Genomic DNA, 25169 nt, shown 5'->3' with positions numbered 1-25169 from the left:
GGTGGGATAGGGAGGGTAGGAGGGACACGCGAGAGGGAGGGAATATGGGGATATATGTATACGTATAGCTGATTCACTTTGTTATACAGCAGAAACTAAAACACCATTGTAAAGCAATTATACTCTAATAAAGATGTTAAAAGAAAATGGCCTTACATTAAAAAATCTTGAAGAAATGTAGCCCACCAATTTAGAAATTGTTGCCTTTTCTGCCTTTAAACTCTGATACAAATTGGCATAATATATAAAGACCTATGGAGCTAGAACTACTATTAAAGAAATATTACATGAACTTAGATTCCTATGATAGCAATTTTCTGCATCTATACTTTCCTCTGGCAAACGCTTTACCTCAGTTTCTTCAGTTTAGTCACATTTTCTTGGGTAGAACTTGACTGTACCACTAATTTGCATAAATGGATTGGCAGATTCTCTTGCAACATTCAAATTTACATTAGGTTTTGAGTTGACTTGGATAAAAAGAAAACATTGTTTTGCAGTTGGATTTATATTTTTCTTTAATGTAGTCACTAGTGAAATGTGCTAGATTTGACCCCTGCCCCCACCAAAGACTCTAGCTGGAAAAAAATGTGGAAATTGTGAAGCATTATGTGAGAAAAATATTAAACCATATCAGATATATGGAAGTCTTATTGCCTACCATAGGTACTGCCATTTTTTAAAGTTTTTTATTTGTTTATTTTAAATTTAGCTAAGTCTTGAGTAATTTGGAATCATTAGTTAAGCATTTTATGTCTGATTCAGTAGTCATGGGGGTGGTTATCCCTAATATTTTTTAGTTATTTTGAAATGCAAAGTGTTTATTCATTGCACAATGCTGTAATGTAGTGCTTTGGGATTGTCCTGACCAGAAGATGTTTCCAGTTACACAAGAAAACTCTTTCTATCTAAGATGAAACCTGTAATACGAGGTGTTTCTTCCTTTGTCACTTAGTTTTCCCTACCCTCATTTAAACACAAGGGGAAAAGTCCTAAGTAAGTCAAACTTAATGGCTTTGTCATTCAAACGTAACTGTATCCCCACTTTTTTCTCTATTTGTTTTTTAGGGTCAGAATTGAGATATTACCAAGAAAAGGCACAAAGCCACGATATCATGGCACTATTTCTTTTGACTTAAAGGGGAAAAAGTACTGAATTCTGGCCGATGTTGATCGTACCTTGTTGTGGAGACTCCTCTCATTTTCTGATATGTTTTCACCTAATAAGAAGATGGAGAATATGGAGAATATTGTAATAATATCGTTTGTGTTCACTATAAGCTATTTGGATTTAGAATTATTACAGAGTTTTAAGCTTGTTATCAAATTAATGTAATACATTTAAACTACTCTTTTGCAAAGTTATTTATTTTTAAACAATTTAAAATATATCTAGGGTGAGTTAAAAGTCTTGTGCATCTATATTAGATGGCAGGTATTGTTAGAGAGCCACTGTATATTAATAATAACTGTTGAAATGACTTTTCCATGTTTCTAAAAGCATTTACAAGTGCTTTGTGTGAAACCATGGTGCACAGAGATCTTTGGACTGCCCTGAAACCCATTTTATCACGTGTGCGTAGCTTGCTCCCCACGTTTTCCTCATGTGATACTATGTGTGTAAGATCTAACTATTCAGTGTCAAGTTCAGATTATTCTGATTTTCATCTAAATGTTTTAAAACTTAAAAAAATTTTCACACAGTGAGCTTTTATTTTTATTTTTTAATTTTTTAATTTTTATTTATTTTTTAAATAAATTTATTTATTTATTATATTTGGCTGCATTGGGTCTTCGTTGCTGCGCACGGGCTTTCTCTAGTTGCAGCGAGTGGGGGCTACTCTTTGTTGTGGTGCGCGGGCTTCTCATTGCGGTGGCTTCTCTTGTTGTGGCGCATGGACTCTAGGCATGCAGGCTTCAGTAGTTGCAGCATGCGGGCTCAGTAGTTGTGGCTCGAGGGCTCTAGAGTGCAGGCTCAGTAGTTGTGGCGCATGGGCTTAGTTGCTCCGCAGCATGTGGGATCTTCCCGGACCAGGGCTGGAACCCGTGTCCCCTGCATTGGCAGGCGGATTCTTAACCACTGTGCCACCAGGGAAGCCCTATTTTTATTTTATTTTACTATTTTTTATTGAGGTATAGTTGATGTACAATATTATATAGGGTTTCAGGTGTACAATATAGTGATTCACAATTTTTTAAAGTTACATTCCATTTATAGTTATTATAAAATATTGGCTATATTCTCTTGCTGTACGATATATCCTTGTAGCTTATTTATTTTATACATAGTACTCTGTACCTCTTAATCCCCTACCTGTATCTTGCCTCTCCCCTGTCCCTCTCCCCAGTAGTAACCACTAGTTTGTTCTCTATATCTGTGAGTCTGTTTCTGTTTTGTTATGTTCATTTATTTGTTTTATTTTTAAGATCCCACATATAAATGATAACATGCAGTATTTGTCTTTCTATCTCTGACTTATTTCACTAAGCATAATAGCCTCCAGGTCCATCCATGTTGTCGCAAACGGCAAAATTTCATTCTTTTTTTATGGCTGAGTAGTATTCCATTGTATATCTATATACCACATCTTCTTTATCCATTCCTCTGTAGATGGACACTTAGGTTGCTTCCATATCTTGGCAATTGTAAATAGTGCTGCTATGAACATTGGGTGCACGTATCTTTTCGAATTAGTGTTTTCATTGTCCTCGGATATCTACCCAGGATTGGAATTGCTGGATCATATAGTAGTTCTATTTTTAGTTTTTTGAGAAACCTCCATACTATTTTCCACAGTGGCTTCACCAATTTACATTCCTACCAACAGTGTAACATTCTCTTTTCTCCACATCCTTGCCAACATTTATTTGTGTTCTTTTTGATGACAGCCATCCTGACAGGTGTGAGGTGATATCTCATTGTGGTTTTAATTTGCATTTCCCTGATGATTAACGATGTTGAGTGTCTTTTCATGTGCCTGTTAGCCATCCGTTTGTCTTCTTTGGAAAAATGTCTATTCAGGTCTTCTGCCCATTTTTTAAATGGTTTGTTTGTTTAAATGTTTAAAAATTTTATTTTGTGTCATTTTAGAGGGCAAATGTTAATACTGTTCTATTCAGAAAGACAATTTTAATGTGCCTTTGTGTAGCCATATTATAAAATACCTTAAAGAAATATGCCCTGTTATAATGCAGTCTGAAATTAAGTTCTGATTGTATATCAATAAAAATAAAAGTATTTGCCAAAAAATTAATTAAATGTATAAACAGAAAGAAGGAGGTATTGCAATATTTTCTACTTTTGTATATAAAGAGAGCCATTAGACATAGGTAGCACAACCTAATGTGAAAGGTTAATTTTATATGATACTCAAAGAGTCTAGTTAAAAATGGAAGGTAGGGAATTCCCTGGAGGTCCAGTGGTTGGGACACTGTGCTCTCACTGCCGAGGGCCCAGATTCAATCCCTGGTTGGGGAACTAAGATCCCACAAGCTGTGCAGGGCGCAGCCAAGAAAAAAAATGGAAGGGGAAAAAGAGAGATAAAACTTTAACCCCTAGTTTGGCCTAAATAATTTTGATCATATTTTTGGATTCTATTAAATGGTAACTTAAATGACATTTGGGAAAACCTGTACTTGCTTTTTAAAATATGTGCTTCTAAAAATCTGAGCTCAAGGCAAAAAAAGGAAAACAGGAAAGCTGTGCCCACTTGCCATACTAAATGGATCAAAGTGGTTTTTGTCAAATGTTTCATCACAAAACGTGATGAAGGCCAGAGCTATTGTCAGGCTTATTAGGACTCTACTATGAATTTTTACAAATAATAAGAAAGCTATAGAAAGAATTTGGAAATTTTCTGTGTGTCCCTGATTCTGTCTCTCAATCTAAGAAAAACTGTCTCTTTCTACTTGGAGCCATAATCTGAAAATGTGGAAGGTCAAAATATCTATTGCAGGAGATGATCATAGAACTAAAAAATAGGTTTTAAGGAAACCAGCTACACAGGGCAACCATCTTGCTCTTAAAGAAAACCATGTGCCAAAAGCCACGCAGCCAAACAAACAAAAAAACAGTATACATTATAATTTGAGCCAGCATTCAAAACTGGATAAAGAGATAAAAGTTACTAAAATCTTAAATAGGTTATGTGCAATGTCTCTGCTAAAGCTGTAAGTCTAAACATTTTGTTTAAAATGCCTTCAGAAATTGCGATTTTAATTATTATACATTTCACGTGAGAGATATTGCTTTATGAATGATTCAAAATACCTATTATATATATTTAAATCATAATGGCTTTTCATCAAATGTGAATTTTTTTTTCTTTATTGGCCTCACCACGCGGCTTGCGGGATCTCAGTTTCCCAACCAGGGATTGAACCCAGGCCCTTGTCAGTGAAAGCCCAGAATCCTAACCACTAGGTCACCAGGGGACTCCCTGAATTCTTTTTTTTTAATTGAAGTATAGTTGACTTACAATGTTCTGTTAGTTAGTTTCAGCTGTACAGCAAAGTGATTCAGTTATACATATATATACATATATATATTCTTTTTCAGATTCTTTCCCATTATAGGTTATTACAAGATATTGAATATAGTTCCTTGTGCTATACAGTAGGTCCTTGTTTTTCAAATGTGAATTCTTAATTTGAAAATGAAATCATACTATCAGCAATAGACAGTTTTGTTGAATAGTCTAATAAGGAACAATTGCCAGTTCCATAAATAACTTTATATTTCTAAAATAAAGTGTTGGTACACTAGTAATCACAAATTTAGTTTCTTTTAATACTTTTTTAATCCTGTAAAGAAAGTTTTTTTATAATCATCCTTTTTATTAATCAATCATGACATGGCAAAATGTTTAGTTGCTGTTTCTGGAAAGTGTTACAAACTCTACATCTAGAGATGATGAAAAATTCTTATAGAATTTGTGATAAGTATACATGTTGGCTTAGAAATTTTATAGTCGTGTTGGAGTGTCATGAGATTAATACTTGCAGTCCAGACTGCTGTAGTTTATACTTTTTCTGTACGTTTCAATCAGGTATGTAAAACCATTTGTACTTAGAAGCTCACTTGAATCATCCCAAGTCCACTGATTGTAATATGTGGTTTGGTTTGTAAACAAATAATAGCAATGTCTTGCACATTTCTGGAAATAAATTGTACAAGAATTTATGTATCTACTTCTATATACAGTGTATAAATAAAATTTTCGTTTAAAAACACATACCAAACACACACACACACACACACACACACACACACTCACACACACGTTTATTTTCTCACCTTTTCCATGGACCAGAAATCCAGGCACAGGTTACCTGTGTCCTCTGCTCAGGGTCTCACCAGCTGAAATGAAGGTGTCAGGCTGCAGACTCACCTGAGGCTTAGGATACTCTTCCAAACTCATGTGGTTGTGGCAGAATTTAGTTCCTCGTGGTCATAGGACCGAGGTTTCCACATCTTTGATGTCAGTCAGCTGGAGGCCACTCTCAGCTCGTAGAGGCAACCCACATTACTTGCCACATGGCCCCCTCCATCTACAAAGTCAGCGATGGAGAATCTCCCTCGTGTCAAATTCCTCTCACACTTTGAATCTCACCAGAAAGAGCCCAGTCCCTCCCACTTTTTAAAAACTGTGATAAAAAATAACATAAAATGTACCATCTTAACCATTTTAAGTGTACAGTTTGGTACTGTTAAGTATATTCACACTGTTGTGCAACAGATCTCCAGAACTTTTTCATCTTGCAAAACTGAAACTCTAGGGACTTCCCTGGTGGCGCAGTGGTTAAGAATCCGCCTGGCAATGCAGGGGACACGGGTTCGAGCCCTGGTCCGGGAAGATCCCACATGCTGCGGAGCAACTAAGCCCATGCGCCACAACTACTGAGCCCACATGCCACAACTACTGAAGCCCACGTGCCTAGAGCCCATGCTCCGCAAAAAGAGAAGCCACCACAATACACCGCAACAAAAAGTAGCCCCACTCGCCACAACTAGAGAAAGCCCGTGCGCAACGAAGACCCAACACAGCCAAAATTATTAATTAATTAATTAATTAATTTAAAAAAAACACTGAAACTCTAGATTCATTAAACAACTCCCCATTTCCCCCTCCTACAGCACCTGGTAACTGCCATTTTACTTTCTGTCTCTATGAATTTGACTACTTTATTTTTTTTAATAAATTTATTTATTTATTTATTTATTTTATTTTTGGCTGTGGTGGGTCTTCGTTGCTGCGCGCGGGCTTTCTCTAGTTGCGGTGAGCGGGGGCTACTCTTCGTTGCGGTGCGTGGGCTCCTCATTGTGGTGGCTTCTCTTGTTGCGGAGCACGGGCTCTAGGCACACGGGCTTCAGTAGTTGTGGCTTGTGGGCTCCAGGGCACAGGCTCCGTAGTTACAGTGCACGGGCCCAGCTGCCCCGCGGCATGTGGGATCTTCCCAGACCAGGGTTCGAACCTGTGTCCCCTGCATTGGCAGGTGGATTCCTAACCACTGCGTCACCAGGGAAGCCCTTGACTACTTTAGATATGAGTGAAATCATACAGCATTTGTCTTTTTGTGACTGAAGAGCCCAATCCCTTTTAAGAGCCCAGCTGTTTAGGTCAGCTCCCTTAGGATAATCTCTTTTTTTTAAAGTTAGCTGATTTGGGATCTGAATTACATCTGCACAATCCCTTCACAGCAGCACCTAGATTAGTTTTTGAGTAAAGAACTGGGAGAAGGTGTGTATTCACCAGGTGGGCAGGAATCCTGGGGGCCATGTTAGAATTCTGCCTACCACAAATGGCAGAGTAACCCTGAAAAGGAGGCAGAGTACTAACTAGGGCCTGTCAGCCAGCTTCACATACTGAGTTCAACTCTCATATACCGTACTAGCCCTTCCAATTTGCCACATGTGTGCTCCAGGCAACAGAGCACTGAAAAAGAGTGAAACAGCCTGATCCCATAATGTTCAAGATATCAAATTCTTGCCTCAGACTAACTGAAGGATTTGGTAGAGCGGGAAAAAAGCAAGTAAAGACAAGTAAATTAGCTGAGACCAAAAGCCTTTGATAAGTACATCCCCTGCCCTATCCAGTGGGCAAAGTGGAGATGTAACTGATAAGGATCCCATTCTCAAAGGTCCTGACAGCTGCTTCTGGGGTGAAGAGCTGGGCCATAAAAGCATAAACTGAAAGGATAAAGCTACCAGGCTTCATACTGCATATGCTGAAAATAGGTGAAACGGTATAGAGCTACAAAAACACGTGTGATATCAAAATAGCTCTGGAATTCATCTTCCACCTCCTCTGCCAGTGCCACTTCCCTGGTATTGGCCCAGGCAACTGCAAGAGCCCTCTAACTGGTTTCTAACCCTACCTGACTCTAGTTTTCCACAGTTAACCTTAGAAAATCTAAAATAGAAATCAGAATGATGTCTATGCTCTGCTTAAGACCTCTCAGTGGCTGTGCCTCCGATGTCAGTTCCACCTGCTAATCCAGCCTCATCTGCTGGCACATCCCTGTGCTCACACTCATACTGGTTTCAGTTCCCTGAAAAGATCAGGCTGTTTCACACATCCAACCATGCCTTTCCCCAATCTGTTCTATCTTGAATGGTCATCCCTCCATCCCAGTCTGCCTAGAAAATTCTTATATATCCTTCACTCCTCCCTCCTTAAGTAAGGATACTGGCACCCAGCCCATGACTTCCCACTCCACCCTAATTCCTGGTGCTCATACTAGGGGATCTCATTGTCCGTGGAGATGACACAACCAGCAACTTCTGGGTCCCATGACTCTCTCAATTACCTTCTCTATTCCGTTTCAGTCACCTGCACTCAAAGCACCACACCTTGAACTTTACTGAGGCCCAGAATTGCTTACCTCTAACATTGAACCCTTCGGTATTCCATTTTGAGACAAGCTCCTCTCCTACCTGCTTCCTCAGGAGTAAGGGCCTCACAGGACACTGGTTCTTTTACCTCATATGGACCCCTTCAGTCCTTTGAGCCCTCCATTTTCTCCCAGTCTTCCAGCCCCTCCTGGCCTCTTTTCCTTCCCTTCCCAACCTTTCTTAATGCCATACTTGATCACCAGAACTACTCTCTCACCAGCAGCCACAATTCCCTTTGTGTTCCTGTCTGCCAAACCAGCCCCACAAACCTCTCACCCTGTGTTAGTACTACCAACCACCCTTCTCCCCTCCTTCACCTGGTTGTTTCCACCAGGTGTCTAATCTCTTCTACAAACAAAGCTACATTCACACTCATCCTTGTCTCCATTCCATCTTCCTGTTCAAGATCCACCCATCCACTTGGGCCCTATGTGCCATCTTTTTCAATCATCTCCTTTAGAAACTTGCTCCATCAATTAACCCTTCTCTCTCTGATTTCAATCCGTGGTGCCTCTTCTCCTTAAACATGCTTAGGTCTCTCTTGTTTAAAAAAACAGAAAACAAAAAAAAACTCTCTCTTGACCCTGAATCTTCATCAGGTGCCAGTTTCTCTCCTTACTTTCTCAGCTTAAGCTTCTCCAAATAGTAGTAGTCTATGTTTGCTGCCTCTACTTCCTCAAATCCATTCATGCCTCAAACTACTGAAAAATATTTCCATTGAAATTTCTTTCGGCAAAAGTCACCAGTGACTTCCAAACTGCCAAAGCTTTTCGGTCTTGATGTTATTGGACTTCCCTATGCATTTTTTAAAATACTTATTTGTTTATTTGGTTGCACCGGGTCTTAGTTGTGGCAGGGGGGCTCCTTAGTTGCGGCTCACCAGCTCCTTAGTTGCAGCACGTGGGCTCCTTAGTTCGGCATGCAAACTCTTAGTTGCAGCATGCATGTGGGATCTAGTTCCCTGACCAGGGATTGAACCCGGGCTCCCTGAATTGGGAGTGCGAAGTCTTATCCACTGTGCCACCAGGGAACTCCTGGACTTCCCTCTGCATTTGACACTGCAGATAATTGCCACCCCCTTGAAACGTTCCTGTTCCTAGGTTTCCATCACATTGAATTCATTCAGTTTCCTGGTTATTCTGTACTTCTTTGAACATTCCTTTTTTTTCTTTTTTTTTAATCAGTTCACTGTTTTTATTTTTATTTATTTATTTATTTATTTATTTATTTTTTGGCTGTGTTGGGTCTTCGTTGCTGCATGAGCGCTTTCTCTAGTTGTGGCGAGCAGGGGGCTACTCTTCATTGCAGTGCACGGGCTTCTCATTGTGGTCGCTTCTCTTGTTGTGGAGCATGGGCTTCTAGGCATGTGGGCTTCAGTAGCTGTGGTGCGCAGGCTTCAGTAGTTGTGGCACATGGGCTCTAGAGCGCAGGCTCAGTAGTTGTGGCGCACGGGCTTAGTTGCCCCGCGGCATGTGGGATCTTCCCGGACCAGGGCTCAAACCCGTGTCCCCTGCATTGGCAGGCAGATTCTTAACCACTGCGCCACCAAGGAAGCCCCTCTCTGAGCATTCCTGTTTGTTCTTTTTATTTTATATTTTTGTAGGCAATTTTATTTGTTCTCTTTCTTTGCTTAAATTTTAAATTTATTTTTATTTTTACTTTTAAATTTAAGTAGATTTACAATATCGTGTTAGTTTCAAGCATACAGCACAGTGATTCAGTTATAAATATAACTATATGTATATATATTCCCTTTCAGATTCTTTTCCCTTATAGGCTAGTAAAAAATATTGAGTATAGTTCCCTGTGCTATACATTTGGTCCTTGTTTTTGTAGGTAATTTTCATTTTATTTTCATGCATTTTCTTTTCTTTACAAATTTTTTTTGAAGTATAGTTGAGTTACAATGTTGTGATAGTTTCAGGTGTACAGCAAAGTGATTCAGTTATACATACATATATATATATATGTTCTTTTTAAAATTCTTTTCTATTACAGATTATTACAAGATATTGAATATATTGCCGTGTGCTATACAGTAGGTCCTCGTTGTTTATTTTATATATAGTAGTGTGTATCCGTTAATCTCAAACTCCTAATTTATTCCCCCCTCCTTTCCCTTTTGGTGACCATAAATTTGTTTTCTATGTCTGTGAGTCTATTTCTGTTTTGTAAATAAGTTGTTCATTTGTATCATTTTTTAAGGTTCTACCTATAAGTGATATCATATATTTGTCTTTCTGTAACTTCACTTAGTATAATCATCTCTAGGTCCATCCATGCTTCTGCAAATGGCATTATTTCATTTGTTCTTTTTAATTTCTTTAATTTTTGGCCGCACCGCGTGGCATGCGGGATCTTAGTTCCCCAACCAGGGATCAAACCCGTGCCCCCTGCAGTGGAAGCGTGGAGTCTGAACCACTGGAACGCCAGGGAACCCTGTTCTCTCTTTTTAAAATCTCTTCCTCCTTCCACCATTTAAATGTTCATGTTTCCCAATGTTTTGTCAAGAGCTGAAAGGGGTCTGAGATGTTACCCCACTTGCACAGTTATGTACATTATACGTATGGATACTAAAGAAACACGAGACACCTGGCTCAGGGAAAAGAGGGTTTTTTAAATTAATACTCACAACCAGATCAACAGCCAGAGTAATATTGCCATGTTGGTCCCCCACACCCAGACCCACAGGTGACAGGGTGAGAACTGATGGAAACTTTCTTTGTGAGTGGCGGGTTTCACCCCAAAGATGAGAGATAGAGAACAGTGGATTTTCTCCATTTATATCTGGGAGACAGCCATCCTGCTCCCCTCCGAAAGGAGAGAGAAAAAGCTTTGCTCCTCGGAGAGGGGCTGGAAAGGATCCCGGTTCTTACACCAACCTTTTGTAATGTTAACATGTCCTTCCAAGAGCCAGATAAATCCTGTGTCTCCAGCTTTTACAGCCTAGAGATGTCTCCAAAGTCTGGGCTTTATCCCTTTTGAAGTGTTAATACTTAGGGAAATAGTACTCAGTCTTCCTGGAATCTTGGGTGCTTCACCTGGGGACCTGGTCTCGGCTGTAACCATTTGGAGCTCTTGGAGAGATAAGAAAAGTTTTATTATTCCTTTGGATCAGAGCAGTGAGCTAGACAAATGACTGGAGATATCCTCATGGTATGTGAAAAGTGAAATGCAGGGGAAGTGAAAGCAAACATTCTCCATCTTTATACTGTGTACATCCCCGTGTCCCAGGTGGCTGGGGCTTTTTACAGGAGCGCTGAGAAATTCAGGAAGTTTTATTTTCCACACCAGGATTCTACCTTCTGTCTTCTTCTGATCTCACTCTACATGCTCTCCCTGGACCATCCCACCTCCTCTTGTTGTTTTAGCTGCTACCTCTACGCTAGGACCTTCAAATATCCCACCACCTTCCAGACATCTATATGTGAGTGTTCTAACCCCACATGTTCGAAATGGAACTCATCACCCTGCCCCCAAACTCTTGTATCCTCTACGTCAGTTGGCAGCAGCACCACCTGTGTCATACTTGCGGCTGCCCTCATTATTGGAATAACCTTTCTATACACGGAAGATTTTCCATGTTATGAGCTCCGCCCCCATCGTGTAAGAGTCAGAACTATCTGCCGGCCTCCCTCGTAGCTAGAACACGGTCCCAGGACTTAGGCTCCTCCACTCAGACACACCTGCATGAGACTGATTCGGAACTGAGCACCATGAGGAAACCAGCTCTACGCAGAGCTTCCATTTTTTGCTATCAGGGAATTCCCACTGTTTTCAAGGTTGACTTCTTGCAGCAGCAGCGGTAGCAGTGTCCTCTTGGGCTCTGGCTGGGGGCACCTGTAGCATCCGGCCGCTTCTGCAATGGTTTGGGGCACTGTTCCCAGAAACTTAGCTTTCAAGGTCTTTCTCCAGCCTTCCCAACAATTGTGGCAGCTCCTCAATACCCTTTTTTTCTTTTTATGTAAATTTATTTATTTATTTTTGGCTGCATTGGGTCTTTGTTGCTGCGTGCCAGCTTTCTCCAGTTGCGACGAGCGGGGGACACTCTTTGCCACGGTGTGCAGGCTTCTCATTGCAGTGGTCTCTCCTGTTGTGGAGCACAGGCTCCAGGCGCGCGGGCTTCAACTACACAGGCTCAGTAGTTGTGGCACACGGGCGCTAGAGCGCAGGCTCAGTAGTGGTGGTGCACAGGCTCAGCTACTCCGCAGCACATGGGATCTTCCTGGACTAGGGCTCGAACCCGTGTCCCCTGCATTTGCAGGCGGATTCCTAACCACTGCGCCACCAGGGAAGTCCCTCAATATACCCTTTTGTAAAAAATGACTTTTCTGTTTAGTCAACTGGAGTCAGCCTCTATTGCTATCAACTGATATCTCTGACAAATACACACCCCATCACACAAAACAGAAGCCTGGAGTCGTTCTTGACTCTCCCTCACCAACAACATCCACTCAATCCTCGAATCTTGTTAATTTTATCTACTAAGCATTTCTTGATTCTGACCCTTCCTCTTTATCCCAGTTACCTCTTCTCTGGCTCAGGCCCTGGTAATTTTTCATCCAGACTATGGCAACAGCCTCCTACTAGTCTGCCTGCCTCCAGTCTCATCCCCTTCCAATCCCAGCCTCCACACTGTAAATAGAGTGGAGGCTGGGATCTAAAACATAAGCCTGGCTGTCATTCTCTTGCTTCAAATTTCATTACCTGCCACTTCCTATTTTGAAAAATGTTGCTATTACAACACGGAACCACTTGTAATTACTCCCCAGGCATGCGCGCGCATACACACACACACACCCCTTCTATCTCTTGGTTCCATGCCTTTGCTTGTGCTGTTCTCTCTCAAATGACTTTCCTTCCCCCTCTTCACTTGGCCACTACCTGCCTATCCTTTCAAATACGCCAAGGGTGTGATAGGTGGTCTCTTCCTTGTTTCCATAATACCTTGTGCACACATCTATCACTGCACTTACGACAAGGCACTGTAATTGATACACACACACACACACACACACACACACACGTCCTCAATGCCTACCTTAGTGCTTGGCATTTGCATGCACACAAATGTTTGATAGCTGATTCATAAATTGATTGACTTAATTCAATTCAAACAACACTTTTTTAAAAATTATTAATTATTTATTTTTGGCTGTGTTGGGTCTTCGTTTCTGTGTGAGGACTTTCTCTAGTTGCGGCGAGCGGGGGCCACTCTTCATTGCGGTGCGTGGGCCTCTCACTATCGCGGCCTCTCTTGTTGCGGAGCACAGGCTCCAGACGCGCAGGCTCAGCAATTGTGGCTCACAGGCCCAGTTGCCCCGCGGCACGTGGGATCTTCCCAGACCAGGGCCCGAACCCGTGTCCCCTGAATTGGCAGGCAGACTCCCAACCACTGCGCCACCAGGGAAGCCCCCAAACAACACTTCTTTGAAAACTGCTTTAAACCTTCCCATCTCCCTTCAGACCTCTCCTAAAGCAGTTAGTGGTTCCTTTCTCTATGCACTTTGTACATTCCTCTTTTTTTAAATCTAGGTAAAATTCACATAACACAAAATTAACCACTTCAAAGTGTACAATTCAGTGGCATATAGTATATTCAAAATGTTGTGTAACCATCACCTCTATCTAGTTCCAAAACATTTTCATCATCCCAGTGGGAAACCCCACACCCATTAAGCCGTCACTTCCTGGTCCTCCCGACCCCCCCCCATCCCCCAGCCTCTGGCAACCACTAATCTTCTTTCCATCTCTATGGATTTATCTATTCTGGATATTTAATAAAAATGAAATCATACAATATATGACCTTTTATGCCTGTCTTTTTTCACATAGCATAATGTTTTCAAGCTTCATCCATGCACCATGCATCAGTACTTAATTCCTCTTTATGATTAAGTAAAATTTAATTGTATGGCTATATCACATTTTATTTAACCATTCATCCATTGATGGACAGTTCAGTTGTTTCTACTTTTTGGCTACTGTCAGTAGTGCTGCTATGAACAACTGTGTACAAGTTTTGGTTTAAATACCTGTTTTCGATTATTTTGAGTATATACCTAGGAGTGGAATTGCGGATCATACAGTAATTCTATTTTTAAAAAAGCTTTTTGAGGAACTGTCCAACTGTCTTCCATAGTGGCTGCACCATTTTACATTCCCACCAGCAATGCATGAGGGTTCCAATTTTCCCACATTCTTACCAGCACTTGTTATTTTCCTTTAAAAAGAAGTATAGCCATCCTATGGGCTTCCCTGGTGGCGCAGTGGTTGAGAATCTGCCTGCCAATGCAGGGGACATGGGTTTGAGCCCTGGTCTGGGAAGATCCCACATGCCACGGAGCAACTGGGCCCGTGAGCCACAACTACTGAGCCTGCGCGTCTGGAGCTTGTGCTCCGCAACAAGAGAGGCCGCGACAGTGAGAGGCCCACGCACCACGATGAAGAGTGGCCCCCGCTCGCCACAACTAGAAAAAGCCCTAGCACATAAGCGAAGACCCAACACAGCCAAAAAGAAAGAAAGAAAGAAAGAAAGAAAGAAAGAAAGAAAGAAAGAAAGAAAGAAAGAAAGACAGAAAAATTTAAAAAAAAAGTATAGCCATCCTAGTGGGTGTAAAGTTGTATCTCATTGTGGGTTTGAGCTGCATTTCCCTAGTGACCAGTGATGCTGAACATCTTTTAATGTGTTTGTTGGCCATTTGTGTACCTTATTTGGAGAAATGTCTAGTCAAGTCCTTTCTTCATTTATTTTAGTAGACAGTTTTTTTTAGTACAGTTTCAGGTTTACAGAATAATTAGGCAGATATTACATAGAGTTCCATATACCCACCCCACCCTCCTCTCCAGCCCCATCCATTCCTACTCCTGCATGCAGTTTTCCCAATTATGAACATCCTGCAATAATGTGATACATTTGTTACAATTAATGAACCAATATTGATACATTGTTATAAGATCAAATAGTTTATAGTTTACAGTAGGGTTCACTCTTTGTGTTGCATGTTCTATGGGCTTTGACAAATGTATATGACACATCCACCATTACAGTATCATACAGTATTGTTTCACTGCCCTAAACCCCCCTGTGCTCCACCTATTCAACCCTCTCTCCCTTCTTCCCCAGAACCTCTGGCGACCACTGATATTTGTATTGTCTCCAGAGATACACTTCATTTTTTAGAGCAGTTTTACATTTGCAGAAAAACTAAGATGATAGTACAGAGAGTTCTCATATACCCACATCCATCCCTATTATTAACATCCTACATTAGTGTGATACATTTGTTACCATTAATGGACCAATATTGATATGTCATCATTAACCAAAGTCCACACTTTATTCAGACTTCCTTAGGTTTTTTTTGGTTTATTTACTTATTTATTTTTGGCTGCATTGGGTCTTCATTGCCGCGCGCGGGCTTTCTCTAGTTGCAGCAGCGAGCAGGGGCTACTCTTCGTTGCGGCAGGCGGGCTTTTCATTGTGGTGGCTTCTCTTGTTGCGGAGCATGGGCTCTAGGCACGTGGGCTTCAGTAGTTGTGGCACGTGGGCTCAGTAGTTGTGGCTCGCGGGCTCTAGAGCGTAGGCTCAGTAGTTGTGGCGCACGGGCTTAGGTGCTCCGTGGCACATGGGATCTTCCCGAATCAGGGCTCAAACCTGTGTCCCCTGCATTGGCAGGCAGATTCTTAGCCACTGCGCCACCAGGCAAGTCCCCAGACTTCCTTAGTTTTTACCTAATGTCCTTTTTCTGTTCCAGAATCCCATCCAGGATGCCACATCACATTTAGTCATCATGTCTTACCTTAGGCTCTTCTTGGTCGTGATAGTTTCTCAGACTTTTCTTGTTTTTGATGACCTTGATGGTTCTGAGAAGTGCTGGTCAACTATTTTGCAGAATGTCCCTCAATTGGTATTTTTCTGATGTTTTTCTCGTGGTTAGACTAGGATTATAGGTTTGAGGGAGAAGACTACAGAGGTAAAGTGCCATTTTCATTGCATCATAGCTGTGATACATAATATCAACATGATATTCATTGTTGATGTTGAACTTGACCGCCTGACTGAGGTAGCATTTGTCAGATTTCTCCACTATAAAGTTACTCCTTTCCCCCCTTTGCACATTGTACTCTTTGAAAGGAAGTCACTATGCATACCCAATCTTAAGAAATAGAGAGTAATGCTCAACCTCCTTGAGGGCAGAGTACCTACATAAATTATTTGAAATTCTTCTGCATGGGAGATTTGCCTCTTCTCTTCCACTTATTTATCTATTTATTCAGTCAATCGCTTATTTATGTCAGTATGGACATATAGATATTTATTTTATACTCTGCCCGCTCTCACTTTTATGTTCAATCATTTTTATTTTTATCTTTTTAACTTTTATTTATTTATGGCTGTGTTGGGTCTTTGTTTCTGTGCGAGGGCTTTCTCCAGTTGTGGCAAGTGGGGGCCACTCTTCATCGCAGTGCGCGGGCTTCTCACTATCGCGGCCTCTCTTGTTGCGGAGCACAAGCTCCAGACACGCAGGCTCAGTAGTTGTGGCTCACGGGCCCAGTTGCTCCGCGGCATGTGGGATCTTCCCAGACCAGGGCTCGAACCCGTGTCCCCTGCATTAGCAGGCAGATTCTCAACCACTGTGCCACCAGGGAAGCCCTTTACTTTCTTTTTATGCAATTAACAGCAGTCTGGCATCAACCAACCAACCAACCAATAATAGTTCACTTGACAATGCTAGCACACTGTTCCTGACACTGGGAACCTTTCCTGGGACCTGAAGAATGTTTCCTTCCAATCAGAGGCAATGATGGCCCTCTGTAAGTATTTACTGAAGTCGATCTTCCCCCTAGAGGAACAGATAAACGAGTTTGGGGAGTGCCTCCCTACACTTGTCAATGAAATGAGGACTTCCCAGACTGGATGGAGAAAATACTTTGAAGGATGTATCAGTCAGAGTTCAACCAGAGAACCAATAGAAGATATATATTAAGAGATTTATTGCAAGAAATAGGCTTACACAATTGTGGGGGCTGGTTAGGCAAGTCCAAAACCTGTAGGGCAGTCCATCAAGAAGGGCAGGCCAGAATTCCTGAACAGGCTGGAGCTGCTGTTCACAGGAGGAATTTCTTCTTCATCAGGGAAGCCTCAGCTTAAGGCCTCTGAACTGACTGAATCAGGCCCACCCAGATTATCCAGGATAATCTCCCTTACTTAAAGCTAACTGCTTATGGACTTCAATCACATCTACAAAATACTTTCACAGCAATACCAAGATTAGTTTGATTCAATAACTGGGGACTGTAGCCTAGCCAACTTGACACATCAAAAACCATCACAGGGCTTCCCTGGTGGCGCAGTGGTTGAGAATATGCCTGCCAATGCAGGGGACACGGGTTCAAGCCCTGGTCTGGGAAGATCCCACATGCCGTGGAGCAGCTGGGCCCGTGAGCCACAATTACTGAGCTTGCGCGTCTGGAGCCTGTGCTCTGCAACAAGAGAGGCCGCGATAGTGAGAGGCCCGCACACCGCGATGAAGAGTGGCCCCCGCTTGCCACAACTAGAGAAAGCCCTTGCACAGAAACGAAGACCCAACACAGCCATAAATAAATAAATTTAAAAAAAAAGTGATAGTGCCATAGTCTGATCTAGAAATTCCACTTCAAGAGATGCATTCTATATCTACTTATTCTATATATAGTCTATATATTTATTCTACATATATTCCATAAATATATGTTTGAAATGACACATGTAGAAAAATATTCACTGAAACGTTGTTTGCAAGAGCAAAAAGTTGGAAGTAGCCGAAAAGTCTGCCAGTGGGAAACTGGTTAAATAAACTATGGTATAGCTAGCAGTGTAATACTACACATTTGCAAAAACAATGAGCAGCTCTCTATGGACTGACTTAGAAAGATCTTCAGGATATAGCGTGAAGTGAAAAAGGCAAGGTGCAAAACTGTGGGCATATTATGCCACAATTTGTGGTTTTTAAAAAGGAATATATGGATATAAGTGGATAAATGTATAGAATCTTTCTGGAAGAATATATAAGAAACTGATAACTGTAGTTGTCTCTAGGGAGAGCGAGTGAATTGGGGATAGAGGAAGAAGGGAAACTTACTCTTTATCACATACATTTTTGGAGATTTTAATTCTTGTACTATACATTATATATACAAAAATTAAATATTGTATGCCAAGTAATGTTGAAAGGGGATGAGGTGCTGTCTTCCCACTGTGGATCTGAAGTATATCATAGAATCTATCAAACTTTCTGACCTCTATCTGCTCAGAGGAGGCAAGTCACGTGCAAAGCAATTCTCTGCAATGATGCTTGGGCAAAAGCTGAAGACCTTGGGAGGAAAAGGGGGCATTTCCATTTCTTCATCCAACTGAAAGAAGGGCTCTGGGAAGAGTGGGGAGGAGTTGACAGTGTCAGAGAAAGCAATTTGGGCTTTTGGACCAAGCCTTAAGATATTAGAATAACACGGTGTTCGCTACAGAGAGAGCACATTTCATGAGGGTTCGAGAGAGTATTTCCTTGGAGACATGCCAATCTGATCACATGAATTTTAAACAGAAAGCAAAGTAAGCGTTAGAAATATGTTCAAGTGAAACTAAAATCGGTTGTAATGGGGCACATTAAGAATGGTATTAAAAGAGAATGACAGGACTTCTCTGGTGGCGCAGTGGTTAAGAACCTGCCTGCCAATGCAGGGGACAGGGGTTCGAGCCCTGGTCCAGGAAGATCCCACATGTTGCGGAGCAACTAAGCCTGTGCGCCACAACTACTGAGCCTGCGCTCTAGAGCCCGTGCTCCGCAGCAAGAGAAGCCACCACAACAAAGGGCAGCCCCCGCTTGCCCCAACTAGAGAAAGCCCGCGCGGAGCAATGAAGACCCAACACAGCCAAAGCAAAACAAAAAAAAAGAATGACAGCAGAGGAGGTGTCACCACCTTTCTAAAACTGGAAAAGAGGTGAAAACTGATATTAGAGCCCCAGATGCTCTGTTTCCTCCACATACACCTGCAACCTGTTTTTGCCACCATTTGCTTTTCTCAGAGCCCTTTGCACTGTGCCTTCTGGAGCTCCTGTTCCTGGAGAAACTAACCGCTCTACGCACTGGCTTTCTTTGCTGAGCTTTTCTTTCCAGCCCTTGTCTTAACTGATCGTGGCTTTCTCCTGAGGCTCCTGCTTTCCCACTCCTCTCCAGAAGGAGACTGCTTCTTCTCTCACACTCTGACTACCACAAAGGTGAGGAGGAGTGGGGGGAATGAGGGAAGCTTTCTCCTTGCTCCCTGTTGCCAAGTCCACCACTCGTGGGTAAACCATTTCTGTTCCTTTGAGACTCGTGGCATCTGGATTTGTAACTGTCTACACAACCTTAAAACTATGATCCCAGCCTCCTTTACTCAGTAAGAATGTTTGAATCTAGCTATCAGTTTTCTTTCCTACTCCATGTCATCAGCTAGATGACTCCAGAATTAATCTGGATGACCATCTGACTCCCTGGCTTCCCAGTTTCTTGACTTTCTCAATTGCCTTCAAGAAAATATCCAAATTCCTTAGTATGGGGACTTCCCTGATGCTCCAGTGGTCAAGACTCCATGCTCCCAGTGCAGGAGGCCCAGATTCGATCCCTTGTCGGGGAACTAAGATCCCACATACCGCAACTACTGAGCCCGTGCGTTCTAGTGCCGCAACTAGAGAAGCCCACATACTGCAACGAAGAGCCTGTGTGCCGCAACGAACACCCAGAACAGCCAAAAAAAAAAATTCCTCAGTATGACAGACAGCATCCTTCAAATATAGTCACCGGTCTACTTCATTTCCTGGCATGGCTTCTTGGGTACTTTATATTCCAGCTAGAAGAAATATTTTACGGTTCTCCAAAACCACTGTTAATTTATTCCTTCAGGCCCTTTGCCATCCTCCTCCTTCTTTCTGTAACGCCAGTTCCACCCCCACCTAGTTTGCCAGTTGAGCATCCATATGAATGACTCATTTAACAATCCAGCCTTCCAGTTCCTATTCTGCCTTTACTCCAGGAACTTTGATATCCATCCCATTTCAGCCTCCACTCACAGAGCCACATCCTGGGCTTCTTCAGTGCCCAGAAAAATAGGACTTCTGAAATCTCACACCCCAGTCTCACAAAAAGCCAGAGGGGACTTCCACTTGTGGCCAAGATGGAATAATTTACCCTCCTGACCCAAAGAACAACAACAAATGGACAGACTCTATTAAACAATAGTTTTCAGACACTGGACATCAGGTAGCACATGATAATGATCACAGAAAAAGGAGAAACAAACAAGCTGAGTGCCCTAGCATACTGTCAGAAGAGAGTTTCTAGGCCACAGTGCAGAGGGGTGGAATCCAAGCAGAGCCTAGCAGCCTTTGTGAGCTGAGAAGACAGAGTTGGGAGTCCAGGAAGGCCAAGGTAGCTAAAACTCACAGGACAGAATACTAGAGAGAAGAGGGCTGCACAGAAAGAAAGCTCTGGAGATATGCAGAGGATTCGCCTTGAGTCTTCCATCTGAGTACTGGTTAGTGAACACATGTAAAGAAACTACCTAAAGCTGGAGAAAGAACCACCTGAAAGGACTGGAGGGCAAAAATATTCAAAGCTCGGGATTTCCCTGGTGGTCCAGTGGGTAGGACTCCACGATCCCAATGCAGGGGGCCCGGGTTCAATCCCTGGTCGGGGAACTAGATCCCACGTGCATGCTACAACTAAGAGTCCACATGCCGCAAAAGAGTAGTCCACATGCTGCAACTAAGAAGTCTGCATGCCACAACTAGGAGCCCGCATGCTGCAACTAAGACCCGGCACAGCCTAAATAAATAACTAACTAAATAAATATTTTAAAAAATATATTTAAAAAAAAGATTCAAAGCTCACACAGGGACCAGATAGTTTGCGTTCCCACAGCCTGAGTGGGAAAACTTCATAATTCACAAGACAGTGGGTAAAATACTGAGGAGGGTTTTGCCTCAGTAGTAGAGTGAAATTAGCCTGAGACTAAAAGGCTGCTTTGATTCTGGCTTTAGAAAAATATGCTGAAAAGCTAGTCTCAAAAAGATCAAACTGTTTTCAAGTAACAACTTCCCAGAAAAAAGCTTTAAGCACATCTATAGTAGTACAAAAATATCCAGCACCCAATAAGGTAAAATTCACAATGTCTGGCATCCAATATTGTTAAGATGACAATACCACCCAAGGCAATCTACAGATCAATTTAATCTGTATATTTTGCAGAAACAGAAAAACCCATCTTAAAATTCATGTGGAATCTCAAGGGGCCCCCAAAGAGCCAAAACAATCTTGAAAAAGAAGAACAAAGCTGGAGGTCTCACACTTCCTGGTTTCAAAATTTACTACAAAGCTACAGCAATCAAAACAGTGCGGTACTGGTATAAGGACAGACATGGACCAAGGGAACAGAACAGAGAGCCCCAAAATGAACCCTCATATATATGGTCAGTTGATTTTTGACAAGGATGCCAAGACCACTCATTGGGAAAGGACAATCTCATTAATAAATGGTGTTGGCTCCCTCCCAGAGCCAGTTCTTCCCTGGGAGGGTGACTTCAGGGCTGGCCACCCCCCTCACCCCCATTCCCCATCCTCAACTGAAGTTTGATGAATTGAAATTGGGCCTCTATGCTAACTGGTTTCCTTTATTCTCAATAAATGTTGGGTTTGGTTTTAAAAAAAAAATGGTGCTGGGACAACTGGACATCCACATGCAAAAGAATGAAGTTAGACCATTACCTTACACCATATACAAAAATTAACTCAAAATGGATCAAAGACCTAAACTCTAAAACCATTAGAAGACAACAACAATAACAACAACAACAACAAATTCAAAAATGGGTAAAGGGCTTCCCTGGTGGTGCAGTGGTTGAGAATCTGCCTGTCAATGCAGGGGACACGGGTTGGAGCCCTGGTCTGGGAAGATCCCACATGCCGCAGAGCAACTAGGCCCGTGAGCCACAACTACTGAGCCTGCGCGTCTGGAGCCTGTGCTCTGCAACAAGAGAGGCCGCGACAGTGAGAGGCCTGTGCACCGCGATGAAGAGTGGCCCCCGCTTGCCGCAACTAGAGAAAGCCCTCGCACACAAACGAAGACCCAACACAGCCAAAAATTAATTAATTAATTAATTTTAAAAACCATTAAAAAAAATGGGTAAAGGATTTGAATAGGCATTTCTCCAAAGAAGATATATAAATGGCCAACAAGCACATGAGATGATACTCAATAGCACTACCCACGAGAGAAATGCAAATCTAAATGACAATGAGATACCACTTCACATCCATTAGGAAGGCTATTATCAAAAAAAAAAAAGGAAACTAACAAGTGTGGTCAAGAATGTGGAGAAATTAGAACCCTCGTTCATTGCTGGTGGGAATGCAAAATTGTGCAACTGCTGTGGAAAACAGTTTGGCAGTTCCTCAAAAAGTTAAACATAGAATTACCATATAATCCAGCAATTCCACACCTAAGTATACACCCAAATGAATTGAAAACAGGGACTCAAATAGATACTTGTACACAAAATCATATCAGCATTATTCACAATAGCCAAAAGGTGGAAACAAATCAAGTGTCCATCAACAGATGAATGGGTAAATAATATGTGATATATACATACAATGGAATATTTTTCAGCCATAAAAAAGAATGAAAGGCTTCCCTGGTGGCACAGTGGTTAAGAACCTGCCTGCCAACGCAGGGGACAAGGGTTCGAGCCCTGGTCCGGGAAGATACCACATGCCGCGGAGCAACTAAGCCTGTGCGCCACGACTACTGAGCCTGCGCTCTAGAGCCCACGAGCCACAACTACTGAACCTGCGTGCCACAACTACTGAAGCCCGCGCGCCTAGAGCCCGTGCTCTGCAACAAGAGAAGCCACCGCAATGAGAAGCCCGTGCACCGCAACCAAGAGGCGTCCCCGCTTGCCGCAACTAGAGAAAGCCCGCGCACAGCAACAAAGACCCAATGCAGCCAAAAATAAAAATAAATAAAATAAATAAATTTATAAAAAAAAGAATGAAGTTCTCATACATGCTACAACATGGATGAACCTTGAAGACATTATGCCAAGTGAAAGAAGCCAATCACAAATGGACAAATACTGTATGATTCCAGTCATATGAGATACTCAGAGTAGTCAAATTCATAGAGACAGAAAGTAGAATAGAGGTTACCAGGGAAGGGGGAAGGAGGGAATAGGGAGTTATGCTGAATGGGTACAAAGTTTCTGTTTAGGGTGATAAAGGGTACTGGAAATAGTGGTGATGGATGCACAACATTGTGAATGTAGTTAATGCCAGTAAATTGTACACGTAAAAATGGTTAAAATGGCAAATTTTATGTATGTATGTTAACCACAATTAAAAAAACACACATGCCACAGCACATCATAATCACATTGTTTACAACTGGTGATAAAGAGAAAAATCTTAAAAGCAGCCAGAGAAAAAAGATATGTTATGTATAGAGGAATAAAGATAAAAATGACAACAGGTTTCTTGTGAGAAACAATGTAAACCAGAAGTCAGCTGAGCAACATCTTTAAAGTACTAAAAGATAAAAAACCCTGCTAACCTAAAATTCTATGCTCAGGGGCTATAAAAGGGTAGCATAAGCCATCCTGAGATGAAACTGCCCTGTGTTTTGACAGTGGTGGTGGTTGCACAAATCTACACATGTGATGAAACTGCACAGAACTAAAGACACACATACAAACACACAGCTTAGCATATGGAAAGCTGGTGCTACGATAAGGTCTATGGATTGTATCCATGTCAGTTTCCTGGTTGTGCAGTGCACTATAGTTATGCAAGATGTTTCCACTGGGAGAAACTGGGTGAAGGGTGTTGGGATCTCTGTATTACATTTTTTTTAACAACTGTCTGTGAATCTACAGTTAACTCAAATTAAGAAGTTAAAACAAAACCATACATTTATTAAAAAATAAAACAAAGAAAGGAAAAAAAAATTTAGAAAAGAAAAAAACCCAAACCATACATTTATCATCTCACTGTCTCCTATGGGTCAGGAAACTTGGCACTGCTTACCTAAGTTCTACAGGTCAGGGTCTCTCACAGGGCTTCAATCAAAGCGTCGGCCAGGACTGCATCCATCTCAAGATCTACTTTCACATTCACTCGGTGGTTGTTAGCAGGATTCAGTTCCTTGTGGGCTGTTGCACTGAGGGTCTCAGTTACTTGCCATTTTGGCCCCTCCACAAGGCAGCTCACAACATGGCAGCTGGTTTCCTTAGAGCAAGCAAGCAAGAGAGAGCGAGAGAGTGCCAGCAAGATGGAAGTCATGGTCTTTCGTAACTTAGTCTTGGAAGCAACGACCCATTACCTTTGCCATCACCTTTACTGTATTCTATTTGTTAAGTCACAAGGTCCAGCCCACACTCAAGAGGAGGGGACTATACAAAGGCATGAATACCAGGAGGTGGGGATCACTGGAGGCCATGTATCTTCCACAGCAGCCAAAGAAAATACTTTAAAGGATGAATAATAAGGCCATTTGACCCACCAGATATAATTAAATGCATAGTAATTAAAAGTTTTATAGTGGTCTAGAAATAAACAGAAAGATTAAACACAACGGAATAGAGTCCAGGAGACTCAAGCATTGCTAAGAGCAAAAAATTGGAAAATTAGATGTCTACCAGGGACTTCCCTGGCAGTCCAGTGGTTAAGACTCCACACTCTCAATGCAGGGGGCCTGGGTTTGATCCCTGGTCAGGGAACTAGATCTTACATGCATGCCGCAACTAAGAGTTCACATGCCACAACTAAGACCCGGTGTAGCCAAATAAATAAATAAATAAATACTTTTTAAAAAGTGTCTATCAATAGGTTGTTAAAAAATAATGAGGCAGGGCTTCCCTGGTGGCGCAATGGTTAAGAATCCGCCCGCAGGGGACACGGGTTCGAGCCCTGGTCTGGGAAGATCCCACATGCCACAGAGCAACTAAGCCTGTGTGCTACAACTACTGAGCCTGTGCTCTGGAGCCTGCGAGCCACAACTACTGAGCCCGCGTGCCTAGAGCCTGTGCTCTGCAACAAGAGAAGCCACCGCAATGAGAAGCCCGCACACCGCAACGAAGAGTAGGCCCCACTCACCACAATTAGAGAAAGCCCGCGGGCAGCAACGAAGACCCAACGCAGCCAAAGATAGATAAATAAATAAATAAATTTATAAAAAAAAATAATGAGGCAAACTGGAGAAATCT

This window comes from Balaenoptera acutorostrata, chromosome X, assembly GCF_949987535.1.
Source record: "Balaenoptera acutorostrata chromosome X, mBalAcu1.1, whole genome shotgun sequence".
Taxonomy (NCBI): domain Eukaryota; kingdom Metazoa; phylum Chordata; class Mammalia; order Artiodactyla; family Balaenopteridae; genus Balaenoptera; species Balaenoptera acutorostrata.
Note: the sequence above shows the minus strand (reverse complement) of the source record.